General features: G+C 34.3%; 1 long non-coding RNA gene across 2 annotated transcripts; it reads left to right on the top strand.

The window, feature by feature from the left end:
* Nucleotides 1-2569: 2569 nt before the first annotated feature.
* Nucleotides 2570-15781, top strand: LOC114099624 (uncharacterized). 2 transcript variants are annotated; one of them, XR_003583929.2, is made up of 4 exons: nt 2570-2746; nt 3492-3595; nt 5682-5826; nt 13514-15781. It is a non-coding gene; the product is annotated as an uncharacterized lncRNA (long non-coding RNA). The 2 variants fall into 2 exon arrangements; XR_011709100.1 differs by lacking the exon at nt 5682-5826.
* The last annotated feature ends 6033 nt before the right edge of the window (nt 15782-21814 follow it).

The raw sequence follows: 21814 nt of genomic DNA, 5'->3' as shown, positions 1-21814 counted from the left end.
AAACCATCAACTTGGAGAAAGAGAATTTATTTTATCCTGTCTTTTGAGAACTAAACCTTTCTTTGCCTTAAACATTTGGGTTAATTCTTTATAAACTGAGCCATACATCTTTTTCCCCTTTCAAATTATGTGTTGTTAACAATGATTATATCCGTCAATAAATGATACAAACATGCAAACAGAAACAATGTACAGACTTCCATTAATTAAACAGATTGACATGAAAATTTAAAAAGTCATCTTGAAATTCAATCTCAGTGTGCTAATGAACACATTTTGATCTAGTTTAGAAATGGTTTTTATTTTCTTGCTTTTTAAGATTGCTGAACACGTATATACTAATGACGTGTAGTCAGCATTGCCAATGACCTTAGAAAGGAAGAAATTAATGGGGGAAGAAAGGGTTCTATGACCTTATCAAATGAGGGATTTTCCTGATAAGCCACAGAAGACACACCCAGCCTTGTGAGATTGGGCACATTAGACAATTTATAATACTGAGCACAATGCTTATTAAATGCTAGGTATCATTATCTCACTAAATTCTTGAAATACTTCATAAGACAGATATGGAGATATTAAAAATATTTAATACTAGTAGGACAAGGGCACTGACCAATCAGAATGTAGCATTGAAGGAGAATTTCAGAAGCTTTTCCAATTGTTGAGGGGTTACTGAATTTGATGAGGACTGGAGGATCCTGATATAGAATGGGACAAGGGGACTGGTGTTTTGGGGAGCAGCTCTTTACGAATGTATGGAAATACTTCACTCTTCACTAACCAGCATGGTAATACCTCCATGTGCTGGCTAAAAACAATCCTGGGGCAAGCATTATTTTACAGATGAAGACCTTGTGGCTTAGGATAATTAACTTGTTTAATTTGATTTGAATCCTTATCTGTCTCACTTCAAATGATCTCTTTTGTTTTATACATGTCACTGCTATAATGTTTCCTTGATTTTTTTTGCTCTGACAAGTTAAATCCATTTTTTTTCTTGCTGAGGTTGTCTCTAAATAGTGTGTAAAGACACCAGATAAACCATAGTGAGTGAGTCATAAAGGTTGACAGAGAACAGCAAAAACAAACAAACTAAAAAACACCTTCTCTATTTCAAACTCAGTTGGGTCTTTGATATAGGAGTGGTTCATGTTTTTACATGTAATTTGTGGTTAATAAGTTTCCTGAATTAAAATAAGATCTTTATCATTATATTTCTATATAGAAAGACACAGTAGCAGATATTCATACCATCTTTTTAGTTAAGATTCGATTGTAGGTGAGAGCAAGATACTCAACTGTTTTTTAAAATGCATTATTATTTGTTTTCAGTATAATTTAGTTTAACTGATCAGTGAGCAAGTTTTACTTAAATTCAAATGAATAACTAAAGCTTAAACTTTGAAGAACACTTCAAGGTTTAAAGTTTTCATGTAAAGAAATGAAATTTTTATTAAGAGCTGTCCATGGTTATTTCTTCCTAAGGAAATAAAGAGGTTTTGCAAAGAAATTGCAAAGTGATGATAATCAAATTCTCTTCCTTCTTATGGGACCAACCAAAATAAGACTATAGGTACACTAAAATGTATGACCACATTCTATTTAGACACATAAGTTCAAGAAAATTGATTTGACTAGGTAAAACATAGCTACAAACAGTCTCTAGTGTATGAACAGATATCATTTCAAATGTTTATTTATAATTTAATATTTTCAAACTTTGTATGTAAATTTCCAATCTAATGAACTGAAATGGGAACAGATTTGTCCTAAGTTTGACTAGGTAAAATTTATTTCACCTATAATGTACCTTAAGTATAGAACTAATTATGTTTTTGGTCATATTCTCCACATATATTGTTCATAAGGGAATAACATGAATTTTCTCTAACAGACTTGCACTCAGACTTCTAGTTCTGACACCAAACCAACCCAGAAAACCATAGTCTATGTCACATCCTCCCATATTTTATCAGGAATAAACCAAGTTCATTAAACAAGAGACTAAAGGGTAAAGTTATTTGTTTAGATTTTCAGTGTGGTTCTAGGAAAATAAAAACACAAGTGCTCCAAATTTAGCACATAGAATTTAAGAATTGGAGGAGCTTTAGGAATTATAAGCTCAACATGTCTTTCTAATCTGAATAAGCCAAATGACAATTCTTTCTTTTTCTTCATTTAGTTCATAAATACAGGTTAAAGCCAAAAAATGTTCACACCTATTTCTGGCACATTTTCCTTGTTGGTATGGCAGATGCTAGCTATATAGCAAGAACCACAGTATATTTGAAGGGCCCCTACCAAGAAATACTCATATTACACTATAGCCCTTTTAATGAAGAATCCATTCTGTTATCAGGGGTGCAAATAATGGTTCCCAGGCAATAAATATATCTTAAAGAATGCTTGCTTTTTTTTTTCTTCAAAAATACAGTCTGTTATAAAAGGCTTTTATAAAAGACTTTTTAAGTTGAAAACATATTTAAAAAAAAAAAAAAAGCAGAACTCTAAAGAAAATTCAGTGGTCAGAATGCTTCACTACTCAGTGTGTAGGTATAATGAAACACTTAGCTTCCTGATGTTACCCTGGTGTTGACTTCTCAGTTTTAGTGTTTACGGGAGGACCTGGACTTGGTGTCTGAAGTTGCCTGCTCCACAGGAAACCACCTCCTTCTGCTGCTTGCTTTCTCTTGAGCCAACACCCAAAGCCACCATCAGTGTCATGGGGATGAGACTTTTCAAGGTAAGTGAAAAGAAAACAGGAACAAATGTATTTTCACACAGAATTTGCTGAAGGCCTTGGCTCATAGTAGGAAGTACTGCCTCACAGGGATCCCTGTTTGGGGTGTGGAGGGACACACTGTCCTGGTTTATGTGGAATCATATATGGTGTGAGTGAAATGAGACAGATCCCCATTCCCAAGCGCCCTATCTAAGATGGAAGCGGGTTATGTTGTCTAGACTAGAGGAAATGCTTTTTTTTTTTTTCTTTCTTTCTTTTTTTTTTTTTTTTTTTTTTTTTTAGGGAAGGTTATCAGAATTTTAAAAGCCAAATGATCGCTGGAGAGAATAACTAACATTTTATTGACTGCTTGGCTTTTAAAAGGTGTTTCTCCTCTTTCTTTTTGTTTAATTTAAAAAGTCTTCTTTTAACCCCGAGATGCAATTAAAACTTAATTTGTGCCTTATTACATAGCAGGTATCCCTTGGCTTTTATTTATTATTTTCTCCATTAGGAGTTTTAAACTTGAGGTGGAATTAATGTCTCTTCTATGATCTTTTATAGTCTTCTTTTTCACATATATGAGTGTTTCAGAATCCTCTAAAATACCATGAGTTTTAATGTAATATGGATTTTACTATATTGTAAATATTAGATTATTAAGAGTTCCTTAACCCCTTTTAATGAGAAGGAAACACAGACTTGAATAGATATTTGTGGTTCTTATTCTTCAAGGATTTGCCTCCCCTTTTGTGCTTTTTTCTAGGCTGTTCCCACTTTCTTCTTCTTCCTCCTTTGCAGAAGGTAAAACATCAATTTAAGATGATGAAACCAGACATTTTGAGAAAAGTTTGGACAACAATGACAAAGGCAAGCTCCTTTCACTTTGATTTTCACCCATTTATACAGTTTATACATATTTATCGACTTAAGTTGCTTTATCACAATGATACTTGAAAGCCAACAATAGAAACCATCTTAGAATTTTGAGTTGTGATCTTTTCCCTGGCTAGTGATATGTGGTACCATGCTCTCATGATGCTGAACAGAGGAAGTGAGCTGCACTCCCAGGCAGCTGTGCACCGAGAGGATAAACAACTGTCATCTGCAGTTGTTTGCTAAGATGACAACTGTCATCTGCAGTTGTTTGCTAAGCTATGGTATTTGGTAGGTTAGGGGTACCAAGTACATTTTGAATATATGAATAAATATGTGGGTTCACCAAGAAATAACCTCATTGTAAGCCAAGGAGCATCTGTATTTATAAGACCATTTTCTTCCAACCTAAGAGAATTCTAGCTCATGTTGATACATAAGTTTTAGCAACTTATCCTATCCAATGCTTTGTGTTGACATAGCCACTCTGACGTCTTCAGTTCTATCCTTGGCAACTATTATTCCAGAGCCCATTGGATCTGAGATTATACCAGAATTTCATCTTTTCTCAGCCTGAGATATTTTTTTACTGTGAAAATCTTACCCACTGGCAGATCTAATTTCTAGATCTCTCTGGATTTGACAGATAAGATAAACTAACAAGAATATTTTGCATTTGTATAGCTTTCATATACAAATATTTTATTCTCATAGGCCTATTTCAAGTTATGAGTAGATTTTGAAAAGCAAACTCAACTGACTGACAAATAGCTATGAGGACTCTGGACCAGCCTATTTGTGTTCTTGGACTGCCCATGATCATTGATTGCTTATAGAAGTGTGATTGCAGTAGTTTTGGGGGAGACAAATCTGACAGTGTCTGTGAACATTTACTGTGACATTTTCTAAAGTTCCTTCCAAGCCTTGCATCACCTGGATCCTGGCCAGAGTGTCTGTCTGACATCCTGGCTTGCTTCTCCCTCACTGTGCACCACCCATGATTGGCTGTCCCCATGGGTTCTCAATCACGTTTTCTCTGTTCTTGGAACTTTGACGCTGGCTACTCTTTCTGCCTGGATTGCTCTTAACACTCCTCATGGCTTACTCCTGCAAGTTGTTCAGATTACTGATCAAATGTCTTCTCAAAGAGGTCTTCCTTGATCACCCCATCCAAAGTATAAAGTAAATTCCCTGTGCCTTTCTATTTCCTTATTTAGCCTCATAAAAATATAACATTATGTTACTTATTAAACTACTGCCTTTCTCCACCAGTAGAATGGATATTCTGTGAGAGCAAGAACTCCATTTTTCCCCCCGCTCTATTCCTAGATTTAAATAGTAAATAGAGGGCTTTAAATGAAAACCTACTGCATGAATGAATTGTTTGTTGTAGCAAATGAACAAAAATATAAGCAAAAAGAATACCCATTGGCAGGAGAATGGTTGGATGAATTGTGCTCTATTGATAACATGCAGTATTACACAGTTACTGAGAAGAATGCATTAGATATGTATTGGGAGATTTACAAAAATTATTATTAAGGAAGAAGTGCAGACATAATAGAGTGTATATAATTAAACTATGACTAATTATCTACCTTCTAGTTATTTATCTTTCTATGTATCTGTTTACACTTGACTACATGAAAATAGGTTCTGGTGGTTATGCACTCAGTTGTAGGCATTGCTATGTAGGGAAAATTGTGCCAGGTGATTGTTGAGCAGGATTTGGATAAGGGAATCAGAGGGCTGAAGGTTGGCTGAAAGGGGATAGCTAGATAAACTTTCTTTACAACAACTTCATTAAAATCTTTCTTCACTCCTGAGAGTGACAATCTCTGACTCCTGGTAAGTGACTTATTTGGCCCCCACTAATTTCTATCCTTTGAAGTTCCATGTTAATGCTCTCGCATGCTGAAGCACAGGTTCCAGACAGTATACTTAAGCCTTGTCTTGACTACCACTTGGAATCTTTGCATTCTAAAATTTATTTGTCTTTTACTGATTGATGTACTTTACTTTTGTTTGTCATGCAATTGAGTCCCTGATGTTCTTTGGGCTGTTGCCTTTCATTTTTTAGGGGATTCTGCAGAAGGACTACAAAACTGATCCTAGAAAATGTAGGCTTTTGTGGTTTACTAGGGCCCATAAAATCCCTAAACCAGAAGGGTGCCTGGGAAGACAACAACACTAAGTCTGTGGTAACATGCTCCACATGCATAAAGGTAGGTCAACAGGGCCCTCTGATAGGCAGTTTGGGAAGCATTATTGTTAGAAAGAGTAAACATTCTGAAAATAAAATGGTATTGTCTCAAAAGCATAAGAAGGCAGAGGCAAAGTAATATGGTTTGAATAATTAATAATACAATTAATGCCCCCAAACTCACATTTTAGGGTAAGAATGAGTTAATTCATTTTATCATAGCTTTCAGTCACAAAATTTCATATTCACTAGTATTGGTTAGTTTTCCATCACCTCTAAGGACAGGGTTGTGTACCTTTTCCACTGTCATTGGATGGTAATTTTCAGGCATCTGTCTACACTTTAAATGAAATAATTTAGAAATACTGGTTCTAAACTTAAGCTTCCTGAAAGCAAGAAAAAAATCCCATAGTGATTTCAATTTGAGAAAATATAGTGGTTTTGCAACAATATAAGTTTGCTATTTCTATCTTTATAGTGTTTTTTTTCTTATTACTATTTTAAAGAGGAATGGTACAACTTGAGAAGAATACTAAAAAGTATCCTAGTGCAATAAGAAACTGGACCAATCCATAATGTCACAAGCCATTGTGGACATTATAAAATTAGTTTGAAAATAATGTTTTCTAAGAGAAGAAAAAGATGTCTAAACCTTAAAGTGGGGGAAAAAACATCCTAAGAAACTATTTTTCTGGGATTTAGACTTTGAATGATTTTTCACATCAACATATTTATAAAACCAAATTCTTTCCTTTTCTCATAAGTATATATGTAATTGAAGAAGAAAATTAGGGGGCAGTGATAGATTAATGCAGTGTAAGAATTCTGAATTTCTAACACACATGCTTAATAAGCACCAAATGGCAAAAAATCATAATGGTTCGTAATTGTTTTCTTTCATGATGCACCTTGGACTTTGACATTCACTTATTTAGGGCAGAAGCCTTTTAATTATGTGAACTGGCAGAGCTCAAAAGAAACACATAAATAAATAAAGAATTGCAAATACCCTTTACAATATTCTTTTTTAAAAGCAGGATGGAAAGAAATAAGCAGTATATAGAGGATATGTCAGCTTCATGACTGACCTTTCACTGTCTGTTGCTTCACGTTAGATCCTCTGCATGATGGCTGCTTGTGTGTGTGTGTGTGTGTGTGTGTGTGTGTGTTCAGCAGTATCATTTTCAAAATTAGACTTCTTGAATTAGGAAAACATGTTAAAATCTCACATTTTAGAATTGTGGGGAAAGTTTGCACCAGTCAATGAGTTGAGAAGCTTACTTTCATTATTAATATGCAACAGTAATTCCAGTTGTGTTCTGATAAAAGTCAATATAGATATTAGTCATCAGTTCCACAACTCTTGATGAGACAGGTTTCTACAGAAAAAAATATGCCCATAAGTATAGATATTAGACATGACCTGAGTAACTAAAGTCAATATAGATATTAGACATCAACTTAGTAACTTTTGACAAGATAGGCTTCTACACAGAAGACTCTCTGGTACTCTAGGGTTTTACTTAACTGTAAAATCTAACATCTTTACCCTTTTTAAAACAAACATTTTTAAACTTAAAACATAATTAAATAGTGTGCTTCAATCTTATTAGTAGAGAAAATTAGTAGTAGAAAATATATTGACTGATTGAAAAGGCCTTTCATCCTGGACACTGAGGGTCACCTCTGGCAAATGTTAGTTACAGTAATTGAAATGAAGATCTTAGCCAGCTGTTCCCTGTACCCTATTATAAATATGCCTTCCAAGCAGTATGCTCAGAGGCTTACTGATAGACAGCTATGGAACGTAGTGCTCCTTCTAAAGGTCTTCACCTACCAACTTTATATTCATAATTGCTCCATGAAAATTTATAATTTTCTATGCTTGTTAAAATTACATGAATATAATTCATTTTTAGTAAAGCTTCACCAGATAATACTAAATAGAATGGCTTTCTTTTTTAACTGTACATATGTACTGTTGTTATCTGCTACTTTATGAATCTAAGAACACTCAGAGAGAAGAATAGTTATAAAAATAATTTTGCTTACAGACCTTGCAAAATGTTTTCAGATATAAAAATTATCACAAAACTAAAAACAGTATGTTACTAGAAGCAGAATTAGCAATATGCAAGTATTTTTACACATGAATATGGAAATTTTAAGCATTTTAAAATTCTTAACTTGAAATCTATTATGTATAGTAAAACTTTTAATATTTTATGACACACATGTATTTTAATATTTTATTTTATGATGCACATGTATTATATTGATTAAATGTTAATTTCTATACTATCTCTTAATCCTTTTCATACTATCTTTTAATCCCATTATCCTTTGTATTCTCCCTCCCTCTCTTTCTCTCTCTCTCTCTCCCCTTGGACACATATATTTTTTTTCTTTTCCAAATGCAAATGTGGGCTATTTTGATAAAAATTTAAAATTTGATATACATATAAAATTTCAGATTATGACTCCCATAAGCATTAACATTTTATTTAAAAAATACAAAGAAAGTATTCTTAAGACATTTATTTTTTTTAATTTATTATATAAGCTAATCAATGATTACATGACATATGGGTATGAATTAGTAAACACATTTATTACAAACTATGATTTAGATGAAAAAATTGGTCAGTGAATACTCATTTTAAAAAATTAAGAGAAATTTAGTTTCTTTGTGACAATATGACAAATTCTTCTATTAGTGGCATTTATGTGAATAAAGCCATTCCAAATTCTCTGGGTTCCTTAACCACTAAAATGAACCTCACTGTAGTTACATCTTGGACCTTGTCCATGGAAGTTTAAAGCTCAAAGTATCAGCACTTTAAATTGGTTTCATCTATAATGGTGAAGTATCACAAAGGCTAGGAACGGAACTTCCCTAATCTGAAGCATAATGCTATATTCTGTAGTCAAAAATTTTACCTTAATTTACTTTGTTTACTTTTAACAAGACAGGATGTTCAATATGAGATTAATGTAGAATGAGCCCTGGCTCTAGACCAAGTAAGTTTCTGATATTGTACTCTCTAGTGCTGTTTCCCACAGCTTTTATGCACTGCCCAGAGACCGACAACTGCAAACTACTCCTCAAGTAAATTTGTTAAAAATTGGAATGGATTGTCTGGTTGTTCCTTTATTTGGTAAAGTTTATACTTTTTGAACAGATTTGTTTATTGTTGAATAGACATGTCTTCTAAGCTCTTAGGAATTACATATTTTCTTGACCTGATTCCTCCAGGTCCAGTAGAAGTTAGCCAATAAACTGAGGCAGGCAAGTGTGTTCTGGCTCCCAGAGGGAGAATAATCTTCATTTAGTGGAAATGCAAATAATTGGGGGGGGGGTGCTAAAAACATGGGTAGGGATAAGACTGTCAGGAAGGCGATAAAGAAGAGCGTAGAAAATAGAACCATGCAAATTCAAAATTGAAACTGAGAAGGAGAACTCAGAAACTAAAAAGGAATAGCTAGCAAAAAAGGGGAGGTAGTATCCCAGAAGAAAAACACTGCGTGAGTGAGGAGTTGAAAAGAGTACAGCCAACTGCAGCATCCAATGGTGCAACAAGCTTAAGTAATAGGAGAGTAAAAACATGCTCAGAGATGCTGGCCACTGAGATTTCATGGTGGGCTTAAAGAGAGCATTCTTGGAAGGCTGATGTGGCTGAGAGAATAGGAAGAAGAGTCAGTGAACATAAACAACACTTATGAAAGCATCTGATGATGGGCTGGGAGGGGCGTAGTGAAGGGTCTGAACAAGAGAATAGGTTGAGGGAACAGACCACATTGGATCTTTCCATTTTTGGAAATAAAATTTTGTTTCTGATATAAATACAGGGATTTAATCTGAAATGCTTCTGTAGTACGTTAAGTTAGAAGGTTTCAAGGCTGTAGCTTTACAATGACAAAATAGAAATAAATAGGCAAAATCAATGTAATTAGCCACTTGAATTTATCTTAAGCTTACACACCAGCATCTAATGTTTTTTGAGTGCTAATAGATTTAATTTGTTCTGGTTAAAATTTTTTAATAAATACCCATTAAATATCATAAATACTAATTACATTTTTTTCTGTGAATATTTTATATTCTGTACTCTGTTGATGATATATGCCATGTATAATGTTTAGTTTAACATTAAGTTAGAATGAATCTTCTTCAGAATATGCTAGCATATTTCTTAGAAATACAAGAAACATTTTCCCTATGATAGACATTTTTGAATGGAACTTTTATAAATACTAACACTAGAGGTGAAGACAACTTCTGTAAATTAGAATCAGTAATAATGTTAAATGTTATGGTTTAGAAATAGAAACAAGTATAAAAAGTCACAAAAGTTGTTGTTACAAACTATCTTAAAAGGATTTCTATTTCTACTGCTAGAGCCTGCCATGAAGGAAATGGTGATCAGATACTTCAAATTTAATTTTAGATTTAAACAACTTGAGAAAACTGCAGTTACTCATGACTCCCTTTATCTAAAAGTTCTACATTCCCGTATTTTTTAAGGGTGTATCCTGGGTTCCCTTCTCTTTTCTGATTATCATTCTTAAAGCTTGGTGTATTGCCTGTATTCACTCCTGATGAGGAGTGAATTTATATTTCTAGCAAACACCAGTAATCTGAATTAATGGATCTAATGCCTCTTTCTCCTCCTTTTCCTCTACCTTCTGCTCCTACTTTACAACCACTTTAGTTTAATCAAAGAATAATTGACATTTAATATTGACAATATACGTTTTGGGTATGAAAAGTAGTACAACCCCACTGGAAAACAGTTTGGCAACTTCCTAAAAATTTAAACATGTGCCTACCTTACAATTCAGCCATTTCATTCCTAGGTATTTTTTTCAAGAGAAATTGAAACGCATGTCCATACAAAGGCTTATATAAAAATGGCTATAGCAACTTCAAAACTTTAAAACTGTAAAAACACAAATGCCCAAAAGTGAATGAATAAGGTTCATTTTGAGTAAGGGAATGTGACATATTCCTACAATGGAATACCACTGCTCAACAATAAGGAATGAATTGATGATGCACATGAAATATGGATGAATCTTAAAAGATATGTTGAGTGAAAAAAGCCAGGTAAAAGTATCAAACTTTTTTCCAATGACTATTTAAATTTACCTTGCTGATTCGTATTTTATCACCTATAGTCCAGAAAGTTTCTGAATACTACAGGAACATTTCATTTATTATATCAAATGATTTCATTTATATGAAAGTTTAGAATATATAAGCTGATATATAACAACATAAAGCATATTTTGGTTGCCTGGGGACTTTTGAGGGAATGGGGAGAGTGGGAGAAATTGCAGAAGGCTCCAGAAATATTTTGGGCAGTCATTACATCCCTTGTTCTGCTTGTGGTGATAATTTTATGACTGAACACATTAGTCAAAACCTACAAATTGTACAATTTAAATATGTGCAGCGTATTATATGTCAATTTCTCTTTTATTAAGCCAAAAAGAAAAGGTAAGATGAGAAGGAGGAGGAGGAGAAGGAGGAAAAAAGTAGAGCCATAAATTTAGAGTAGTGGTATTTTCTAGAAATATAAATTAAGCTGGGTGCAATGGTGCACACCTGTAATCCCAGCAACTGGAGAGGCTGAGGCGGGAAGATTGCAAGTTTGAGGCCATCCTTGGCAACTCAACGAGGACCTAAGCAACTCAGCAGGACCCTATCTTAATTTTAAAAAAGTAAAAAAGCTCTGGGGATGGTGGTAAAGTATTCCTGGGTTCAATCCTCAGTGCTCCTCCCCCCAAAAAAATTCAGTCCTCACCAATGTGTAAAGCTTTTGTGAATGAATGAAACCACCTACATAGAAATTAGTCAGAAAAGAGAAGGGGATCCAGGGTACAGTTTCAAGAAAGACCAAAATGTAAACGTTTAGGGTGAAGCCCAGTGTAGTGGCGCATGCCTGTAATCCCAGTGACTCAGGAGGGTGAGACAAGAAGATCACAAGTTCAAAGGCAGCCTAAGCAACTTAGCAAGGCCCCAAGCAACTCAGTGAGACCCTGTCTCTGAAATACAAAATAGGGCTGAGGGTGTGGTTCAGTGGGCAAGTGTCCCTGAGTTCAATCCCTGGTACATAAAGAAAGGAAGGAAGGGAAAGAGGGAGCGAGGAAAGAAAGATAGTTTAGGATGAAAGGTGGAGGGAGGAGTCATGACAAATTGTTCAGTTTTCTTGAATTCTTTAAATCCAAAATCAAATTTGAAGCATATGATCATCATTTCATTCACTGCAGACTGTACCAGTAGGAATATACATCCCTTTAAGATAGTTTGTAACTTTTGTAACACCGATGGCTTTTATAGTCATTCTTATTCCTAAACTGTAGTTTGTTGCTCCCCATCCTTGTCAACACTTAATATTATAACTTTAATTCTCATAGATGTGTGGTGTTATTTCATGTGATTTTCTTTTGCATATCTCTAATAACCAATGATGGTAAATATGTTTTCTGTGCTTATTTGCTGTCTATATTCATTTTGGGTAAAGTGTTTGTTCAATTCTTCTGTCATTTTTAAATTAGGTGAATTATTGTCTTAATTTTGAGTTTTAAGAAAAATGGAACATAATTGTTTTCCCTGGATATAAATTATTTAGCAGATATATACTTTGCAAATGCTTTCTTCCATTCAGGGTTTTTTCTTCATTGTCTTTCAAGGAACAGACATCTTTAATTTTGATGACATACAACTACAATTTTTCTGGATTTTTGCATCATGCTTTTGGTGTCATATCTGAAAATTATTTGCCTAAATAGGGTCACATTGATTTTTTTACTTGTACAAGTTTTAAAGTTTTACATCCTATGTTGAGGCTTAGGTTCATTTTGAATTTTGAATTAATTTTTTTATGGTTTGAGATATATATGAATTTATTTTCCTGAACATACATATGCAATGGTTCCAGAATTATTTTTTGAAAAGGAATTTTTCTCAACTGAATTTTCTCTTCACATTTGTCAAAGTGATAGTTATCTATATATGTAAAGTTTTACTTCCGCACTCTCCATCCTGTTCCATAGATTTGTTTATTTATTTTCATGCCAAAACCATACTGTTCATTTTATCTATCTTGACATTAGGCAGTGTTAATCTTCAACTTGTTTTTAAAGTTGTTTTGGCTAATATAGGTCTTTCCATTTCCATATGAATTTTTAAATTAGGTCAGTGAAGTTCTCTTTTTTAATTATCTTTTTTTAGCATTTCATTTTGATTATTCCTATTGCCATATTTTCAAGTCCATAAATCTTTTATCCTGTGATGACTAATCTGCTGTTCATCTAATTTGATGTATAACGTTTTTATCTTGGTCATTATGGTTTTCGTCTCTGAAAGTTTTATTTTGTCATTTTCATATCTCCCATATCTTTACTTCAGTTTCTTAAAATGTGGGAAAATATTCTTGTGTGCTAACCCTAACATCTGTGTCATTTCTGGGTTGGGTTCAGTTGATTAATTTTATTCTTGGTTTTTAAAATTTCTTGTGAATGAGTCATAATTTCCTACTTCTTTGTATGACTGGTAGTTTTTTTTTTTAGATGCCAGGCATTGTGCATTTTACCTTCTTGGATGTTGTATATTTTTGTATTCTCATAAATATTTTTGAGCTTTGTTCTGGGGAATAGTTAAATTATTTGGAAATAATTTGATCCTTTCTTTTCTTACATTCTAGATTTGTTAAGTGGGACCAGAGCTGTGTTTAGTCTACTGCATCCCATTGTTGGGAAAAGATCCTCCAAAGTGCTTACCCACTGCCTTGGAAACATGAGGTTTTCCTGTCTAGTTGGTATGAGAAGAACTTTTCCCAGCCCTATGTAAACTCCAAGAACCATTGTCTCTAATCCTTTTAGTTTTTTTTTCCTAGTCCTGAGGGGGGAGGGATCACATGTTACATGCATATGACGATCAGTGTTCTCCTGAATGATCTAGAAGAGTTCTCTTCAGATTTCCACACTTGTATCTCAGTGCAGCTCTCCCCTGTCCACCGTGTAGAAGCTCCTTCCGCCCTGTGCCATCGTGTAGAAACTCTCTCAGGGATATAAGTGAATCTTATAGCTTTTTGACATCTCCTTTTGGATGACCCATAGCCATCCCAAACTTAATATACCTAAAGTGGAATTTCTCTCTGAAAACTTTTCTCCTTTTATTAACCTCTCAATATGTAGTATAACAACCAGACGGTTGCTTAAACTTGAGCCTAGAAGTCGTTCTCCATTATGACCCACATCCTGCCCTTCAATAAATCATGGATTAGGCCTTTAAGTTATATCTTCAATTCATTTACTTCTCTTCATTTCCACTTCTGTCATCCTAGTCGAGGGCACAGTTGTCTCCCCTGATATTATTGCAGTGATCTTCTGCTTGTTTTCTATGTTTCCTCCTCTGTTCTGCCATAGTCATTCATCATATAGATGCATTTATGCTTCTTTAAAATCCTTCAAAATATTTCTGGTTAAATAAAAATCCAAACTCCTCACGACATCTCACAAAATACAAAGGATTTGATCAGCCTTTTCCTGAGCAGTTATCCTGGCCATGGTTGGCATATTACCCTCTTTACTTTCTAGCAAATATGGAGCTCTTTCCAACATGAGGGCCTTGCCACCATGTGGACTGTCTATCTGCTAGTTTTGTGGTATAGCTGATACTCATGTATCCTTTAAATCTTGACCTAAATAACACCTCTGTAGGCAAGCTTTCGATAATTTTTTTCCAATTAACTATGTCTTCATGCTATTTACCATCATAGTACCTGGCTATTATCTTTATGGAATTTGATCATTTTATAATTATACTTTGTAATTATATAGCTCTTTTTCTGTCTGTCTCTCCACTAGATTTTAAAATTTGGAGGATCTAAACCATTTCTTTTTTTCTCACCATTATATACTTATTAATTAATGGTGATGATCATACATAGCAGGAATTCAATACCTTGTTCATTGAATGAATGTAATTATTGAATTAAAATTACATTTGGTGTGATTTCCGAGTGCTAGAAAGACTATCATTGTTAATTTTCTATTGGTAACCAAAATCAATTAGAGCTGTAATAATGAAAACATTGTGGTATTGACATAAAAAAAAGACACAGAGACTAATGGAACAGAATGGAGTACTGGGAAATAACCTCATAAATTTTCTGCCAATTGAGTCTTCACCAAGGTACCAAAAACATACATTGGAGAAAGGACAGCCTCTTCAAAAGTTGGTATTGGTGTTGGAAAAACTGAATATTCACATGCAGAACATTGAAACTTGACCCCTGTCTCTCACTCTATACAAAAATCAACTAAAAATGGATCAAGTTCTAAATATAAGACCTGAAACTATGAAGCTACCAAAAATAAATAAACAAATAAATGAAAACCAAAAAAAAAAAAAACATAGTGGAAACACTTCAAGATATCAGTCCAGGCAATGAGCATTTGAATAAGATCCCCAAAGCACAGGAAACAAAAGCAAAACTACACAAATGGGGTCATGTCAAACTAAGAAGTTTCTATGCATCAAAGAAAACAATCAATACAATGAAAAGACAACCTACAGAATGAGAAAAAAATATATATGTCAGATATTCATCTGACAAAGATTAGTATCCAGAATATAGAAGGAATTTAAAAAACGACAACAGTAGTAAACCCCAAATAATCCAATTAAAAAGTGGGTAAAGTATGAGAATGGACAGTTTTCCAAAGAAAGAATTTAAATGGCCAGCTAATTTATGCAAAAATGCTCAGTTTCATTAGTCATCTGGGGAATGAAAATCAAAATCTCAGTGAGATCATCTCACCCCAGCTAGAACATCTGTTTAACAAATGCAGGAGATGATGTGGAGTAAAAGGAACTCATATATTCAATTGATGAGAATGTAAACTGGTGCAGCCACTATGGAGAATAGTGTGAATGTTCCTCAATAAACTAAAAATCTACTATATGATCTGGCTATCCTACTTCTGAGTATATATCCAAGGGAAAAGCTATCAGAATACCAGAGACACCTGCATGCCATGTTTTTGCTACACTATTCACATAGTTAAGAAATGGAATTAACCCAAATGCCCATCAGCAGATGAATGGATAAAGAAATGGTGGTGTGTGTGTGTCCACAAATGCATACTATATACACAATGAAATACTATTTGGTCATTAAAAGAATGATATCCCATCATCATGTTTAGCAAAATGGACCAAACTGGAGAACATTATGTTATATGAAATGACCTAGACACAGAAAAAGAAATGCTGCATGGTCTTTCTTATATGTGGATATTAAAAGAAATCAATCAGAATATATAATAGCGATTATTAGAGGCTGGGAAATTAGGGAGGGAAGGGTAGAGGGAAGTTGGATGATTAGTATACAATTACAGTAAGGTAGATGTAATGAGCTCTAATGTTCATAGCACATGGGGTGACTGTAGTTCACAGTATCCTATTAAATATTTTATGAATATCCAAGTGTGTGGCACATGCTTTTAATCCCAGTTTAGGAGGCCGAGGCAGGAGGATCTCAAGTGCAAAGCCAGCCTCAGCAACTTAGTGAAACCTGAGGCAATTCAGTGAGACCCAGTCTCTAAATAAAATACAAAATAAAAAAGGGCTGGGAATGTGGCTCAGTGATTAAGTGCCCTTGGGTTTAATCCCCAGTGTGGGTAGGGGGGTGGGGAATGAATAACTCAAACTGAGAAGCTAGAAAGCTAAAAACAAAGTAAAGATAAGGAGATAGAAATGTTATTTACTTAATTTGATCATCACATTTTGTATACATGTACTGAAATATACTCTAACCCATAAATGTGTATAATTGTTATGTTAATCAAAAAATTTTTAAAGAATTAAGGAGATGGAAATGCTAACATGCCTAGTTTGGTCATTGCACACTGTATATACGTAATGAATTATTACATTGTATCTCATAATTTGCAAATAAATAATAATAAACATTTTAAAAGAGAAAATGCTACCTTCATATATGAAAATGTCAAGATTCTGTGATTTGCCAAATATTTAGTAGCTAATGTTTGCCGGCTGATGACCAGTCCAGCTCTCATATAATATTAGAACAGATAAAAGCAGCTGTTAAACTCATCCTAAGTTGAAAATATTAAGTTGAAAGTGCATCTATTACATTTGACCTGCCAAACGGTCTGGCTTAGCAGCACAGTTCACCATAGAGCACTGGTTGTTGCTCTTGTGATCAGGGGCATGACTGGGAGTTGTAACTTACTACTGCTCTTGCCCAACATTGCAAGAGAATATCATGCCCCATATCACTAGCCCAGGAAAAGATTCAAATTCAAAATTTGAAGCATTGTTTCTACTGAATGTGTATCAGTTTAGCACCATTTTAAAGCTGAAAGTCCTAAATCAGGTTATTGTAGGCTGGGGGCCATTTATAGACTGCAGAGGCAAGATTTGGAACAGTGAGACTACTGAAGAGGCTATTTTAGTAATCCATGGGATTAAGGTGGCTTGGACCAGGGACATGACCCTGAAGGTACTAAAACAAGTGAAATTCTGGTTATATTTTGAAGATGGAGCTGACAGTCCTTATACCAGGTTGGATATAGGCATGAGAGAAAGAGAAAGAGTTTCTTATGCATATGTCTGAGATGTTGTGCTTGGATCAACCAGAAAGATGGGTTTATTGCTAACAGAGAAGGGGAAGCTGCTAGAAGAGCAGGTTTTGAAAGAGTAATCCAGAGTTTAGACAAGTAAAGGTGAAGATAACTTATAACCATCTCTATGGAGATATCAAGAAATCAGCTCTATGTTTTCTCTGATATAAGGAGGCTGAATCATAGTGGGGTATGGAGTGGGAGCATGGGATGAATAGATCAATTCTAGATAGGGAAAGGGAAGGGGCAGGGAATTAGCAAGGATGGTAGAATGTGATGGACATCATTATCCAAAGTACCTGTATGAAGACACAAATTGGGTGTCAACACACTTTATATACAGAGATATGAAAAATTGTGGCATATATGTGTAATAAGAATCATAATGCAAAAAAGTACATGTATGAAGACATGAATTGGCATGAACATACTTTATATACAATGATATAAAAATGTGCTCTATATGTGTAATAAGAATTGTAATGCATTCAGCTGTCGTGTATTTATAAAAATAAAATCAACTAAAATAAATAAATAAATAATTTAAAAAGAGTGGATCCCAGTGCACACACATGATGTTGAGAGCCATAAAACTGAATGAGATTCTGAAAAGAAAATATTCAAATAAAGAGGAAAAGGTATCCAGAATCCAAACTCTTGGAAACTCTAATATGAAGATGCATTAAAGATAGCAGACAGTGAATGAGGATGAAATTGGGTAGTGGTAGGTAAGCAAAGTGAAGAAAGGAGGAAGGAGTGATCACCTTTGTAATATTGTGCTGAGAGAATGGATGAGAGGAAACTGAACAATGCATGTGGCAATGTAGAGGTCTTTGGTGGCCTTTCAGTTTTGGTGAAATGATGGATGGCAATGCTTGACTGGAGTTAGTTCATCAGAAAATGGGAAGAGAGTGCATTCCTGGACCCCTTCATTTTACACAATGCCACTTACAAGATTCTTATTCCAAATGATGGACAATAAAATCTGTACTAACAGCCCTTTCCTGAGGATTTTGGTGTATCACCACTTGACACACTTTGGCGTCTCCTTCTATATGGTCATTATATATGACCTCCAGTGTCCATCAGCATTTTCATTTTATAGAAATAATTTGTTTTCTTTGACACTTGCTGTCAACTTTGAGTAGCCATCCTTCTTTTCTCCAACAGAAGAAATACCTATTTGTGTTTTATGGACAAGTATATGTGAAATTAAAAAAAACCCACAGTATCTATGAATTTCTATGTTAGTGATATTTGCCTGGCTTTCTTTTATAGATATAATGTTTTTTCATACTTGAAAATGTCTGTGGCAAGTGACAGAATTAATACTAAATTTTTTTTCTACTGAAGAGGGACAATTTGATGTCTATGTATATACACAAGTTTATGTGTGAAAAAGTAACACATTTTTTCATATATGAGTAAAAAATTTTGTAGAAGAAAAAGACTGACTAAAATTGGACTCTCAAATATGCCCTCCTTCTGTCTCTCTGTATATATGTATTTATTTCAAAATAATATCAAAATTATTGAAAAAATTTAAAGGACTTTTTTCCTGCACCATTTGAGAGTAACTCAATAATATGTTGCCACATCACCCCCAAGCACTTTAGTATATAATTTCTGGAAATAAAATCTTCTCCTATATTATCACAGAATAGCCATCAAAGTAGGAAATTAATATTGACACATTAGATGCCATTAATCTTTTAACTTCTTGTCTGAAAGAGTTCCTAAGCATTTCCTTAATCTTTGTGAACCAACACTGGCAGTTATTTGTAGAATACTCCTCAATTTGGATATGCTTGATGTTTCTTCAATACTAGAAGTAAAGTTACCCATTTTTGCTTTATAATTTAAGAACTATTTCACATGAAGATCATATGAAGCTATACAATCATCTCACACTTCATCAAACTTTCTCTCTGTGGTTTTAGTATTTGTTGATATTCTTTGACTACATTATTACAATTATGGTTACCCAGTAGTTATTTTTAAATTCCAATATTCCTTCTACATCTTTTATTCTACTATAAGAAAAAAACTTTCTCTTCTCTCCAACTATATACTCATTTTTTTATCAGTGTAGATTCCTAGATGCCTATTTTATTTAATGGATTATAATTTGTTATATCATTACTTATTTGGATGCACATACTGTCCTGATTTGACCAGTGGGAGTTCATTTATGTTGGCTTCCCACTTATTCATTGAGTGCTTACTTATTTTCTGGCACAAGAAGGCTCATCTCATACTTTTTCTGTCCCAGCTCTGAAATTCACTATTTCTCTAAGCAAGTCTATTTCCCCTTATGGAAGATGGTACTTAGAAAGCAACATCAGTGCTGTTAATCACGCTTATTGTTACTCAGTATTCCCAGGTTTTTCCAGTGCACAAAACTTGGGAATATATGAATACATACATTTACACATATTTATATTTTTTATATCTAAAAGTATATTGAAAACCTAGAGTTTACACTGACACTTTCAGTCCTAATCTAATCAAGAAGTTCCCTCTAGTACTCTACTTTTCTTTATGAATTTTGTATAGATAGTCAGAAACTCACTCTCACTATCCTTAAAGTATGTCTAATCTGTTTCCTGGTAAGTAAAATCTCTTGATTCCATGCCTTTTAACTGCTTCAGATACTTTCAGAGCCTCGCTTAGGTTACAGCTATGTTCCAGACTGGGCATCCACACCTCTCCCTCCCCACAGTCAATCTCCCAACATCACAGGACTCTAACACCACATTACCAGGCATCAGACTAGGCAACTATCATCCCATCCCTGCCTCTTGGACATTTACTTCTTTTGAAAGGAAGGAGACAAGGAAAGAGGGCCTTCCTTACATGGGGAATATACTCCACTGAACTTCTGAGGAATTAACCCTGTGTTCCTCAGTGTTTTCTGTAACCTATGAGGATGGCAAATTTAGGAACATATGCAAACTTAACTCATGTCAATGGCATACTTACCATTTCCTTTTCACAGTAAATTTAGTAAATGTGATCTAATATTGGTACATTTGTTTATTTTCAGCTTTAATGCTTTTTTTCCCACTAACTTCTAGAAATCTGTGTGTCCTTTTTATTTTATGGGAATAAACTATTTTTCTGGTGTTTAATTCATTTCTCTGACATTTTTGAGTGACTGGAATGTTGGAAAACCACAGGAATTTCCACATTTATTATATCGTCTGAGGAGATGCTAATCTTCCTGCAATTTCAACAATTGTAGAAAAAGTGCCACTGATCCCCCCAACTTCAATGTCCAGTGGTTACTGATATTGTAAACATGGACATATATTCTTCATAATTCCAAGTTTCTTGTTCTTTCCAAGCACAAATAATCCATTTTTTAAAGTTGGAACATATATACAATAATTCTGTGCATAACACAAAAATGAGTCATGTAATATTAAAGTTTTTTTTAAGGTAAGGATATAATTTTAAACATTTTGCTGATTTATAATTTTATTTATTTATGTTATGTGTGGAATATGTGGAATAGGCATTATGTTTTTATATGCAAGACTGTGAATATCCTCCAGGCTACTTCATGGAAAATACACATAAAAGCAAAAAGCCAAGAAAATAGTTCAAATTACTAATTTTAAATAGTAGCAACCATAGAAGATTGGACCTGAGGATAGTTCCCACATAAGAATTGTAAAGGGACTGGGGTTGTGGCTTAGTGGTAGAGCACATTCCTTGCATGTGTGAGGCCCTGGGTTTGATCCTCAGCTATATATATATATATATATATATATATATATATATATATAGAAAGAAAGAAAGAATTGTAAAGAGGAAGGGTAGTGTTGAAATGCAAATTCAGTTGAATAGTATGGGTAAAATAGAAATTCTGGGAGATGAGATCCAGCTGAGAAAAGTCAGAGTCAGTGGGGCATGGTGGCAAGAGCCTGTTACCCCAGCAGCTCGGGAGGCTGAAGCAGGAGGATTGCAAGTTCAAAGGCAGCCTCAGCAAAAGTGAGGCACTAGGCAATTTAATGAGACCCTGCCTCTAAATAAAATACAAAATAGGGCTGGGGCTCAGTGATGGAGTGTCCCTGAGTTCAATCCCCAGTACCCCATTTCCCGACCCCACCAAAAAAAGTCAGAGTCAAAGCTAGCCCAGGTTCTCTTCAAGTTTCTTCTTCAGGTTTGGAGTCCACTCCCTAGGGGAAGATCCAGCTCAGCCCCCTGCTGGCAAGTGCTTCAGTACTTTTCCTACCATAGCATTTGTTAGATATTAATTTATGATTTAATTCTAGCTTTCCTGTAAGTATAGGACAAAGACCACATCTTTATGCATATTAAACGTAGTAGAGTGCTTAGTATATGCC

The sequence above is a fragment of the Marmota flaviventris genome, chromosome 11 (assembly GCF_047511675.1).
Source record: "Marmota flaviventris isolate mMarFla1 chromosome 11, mMarFla1.hap1, whole genome shotgun sequence".
NCBI classification, from domain to species: domain Eukaryota; kingdom Metazoa; phylum Chordata; class Mammalia; order Rodentia; family Sciuridae; genus Marmota; species Marmota flaviventris.
This window is presented reverse-complemented; position numbering and strand designations above follow the sequence as displayed.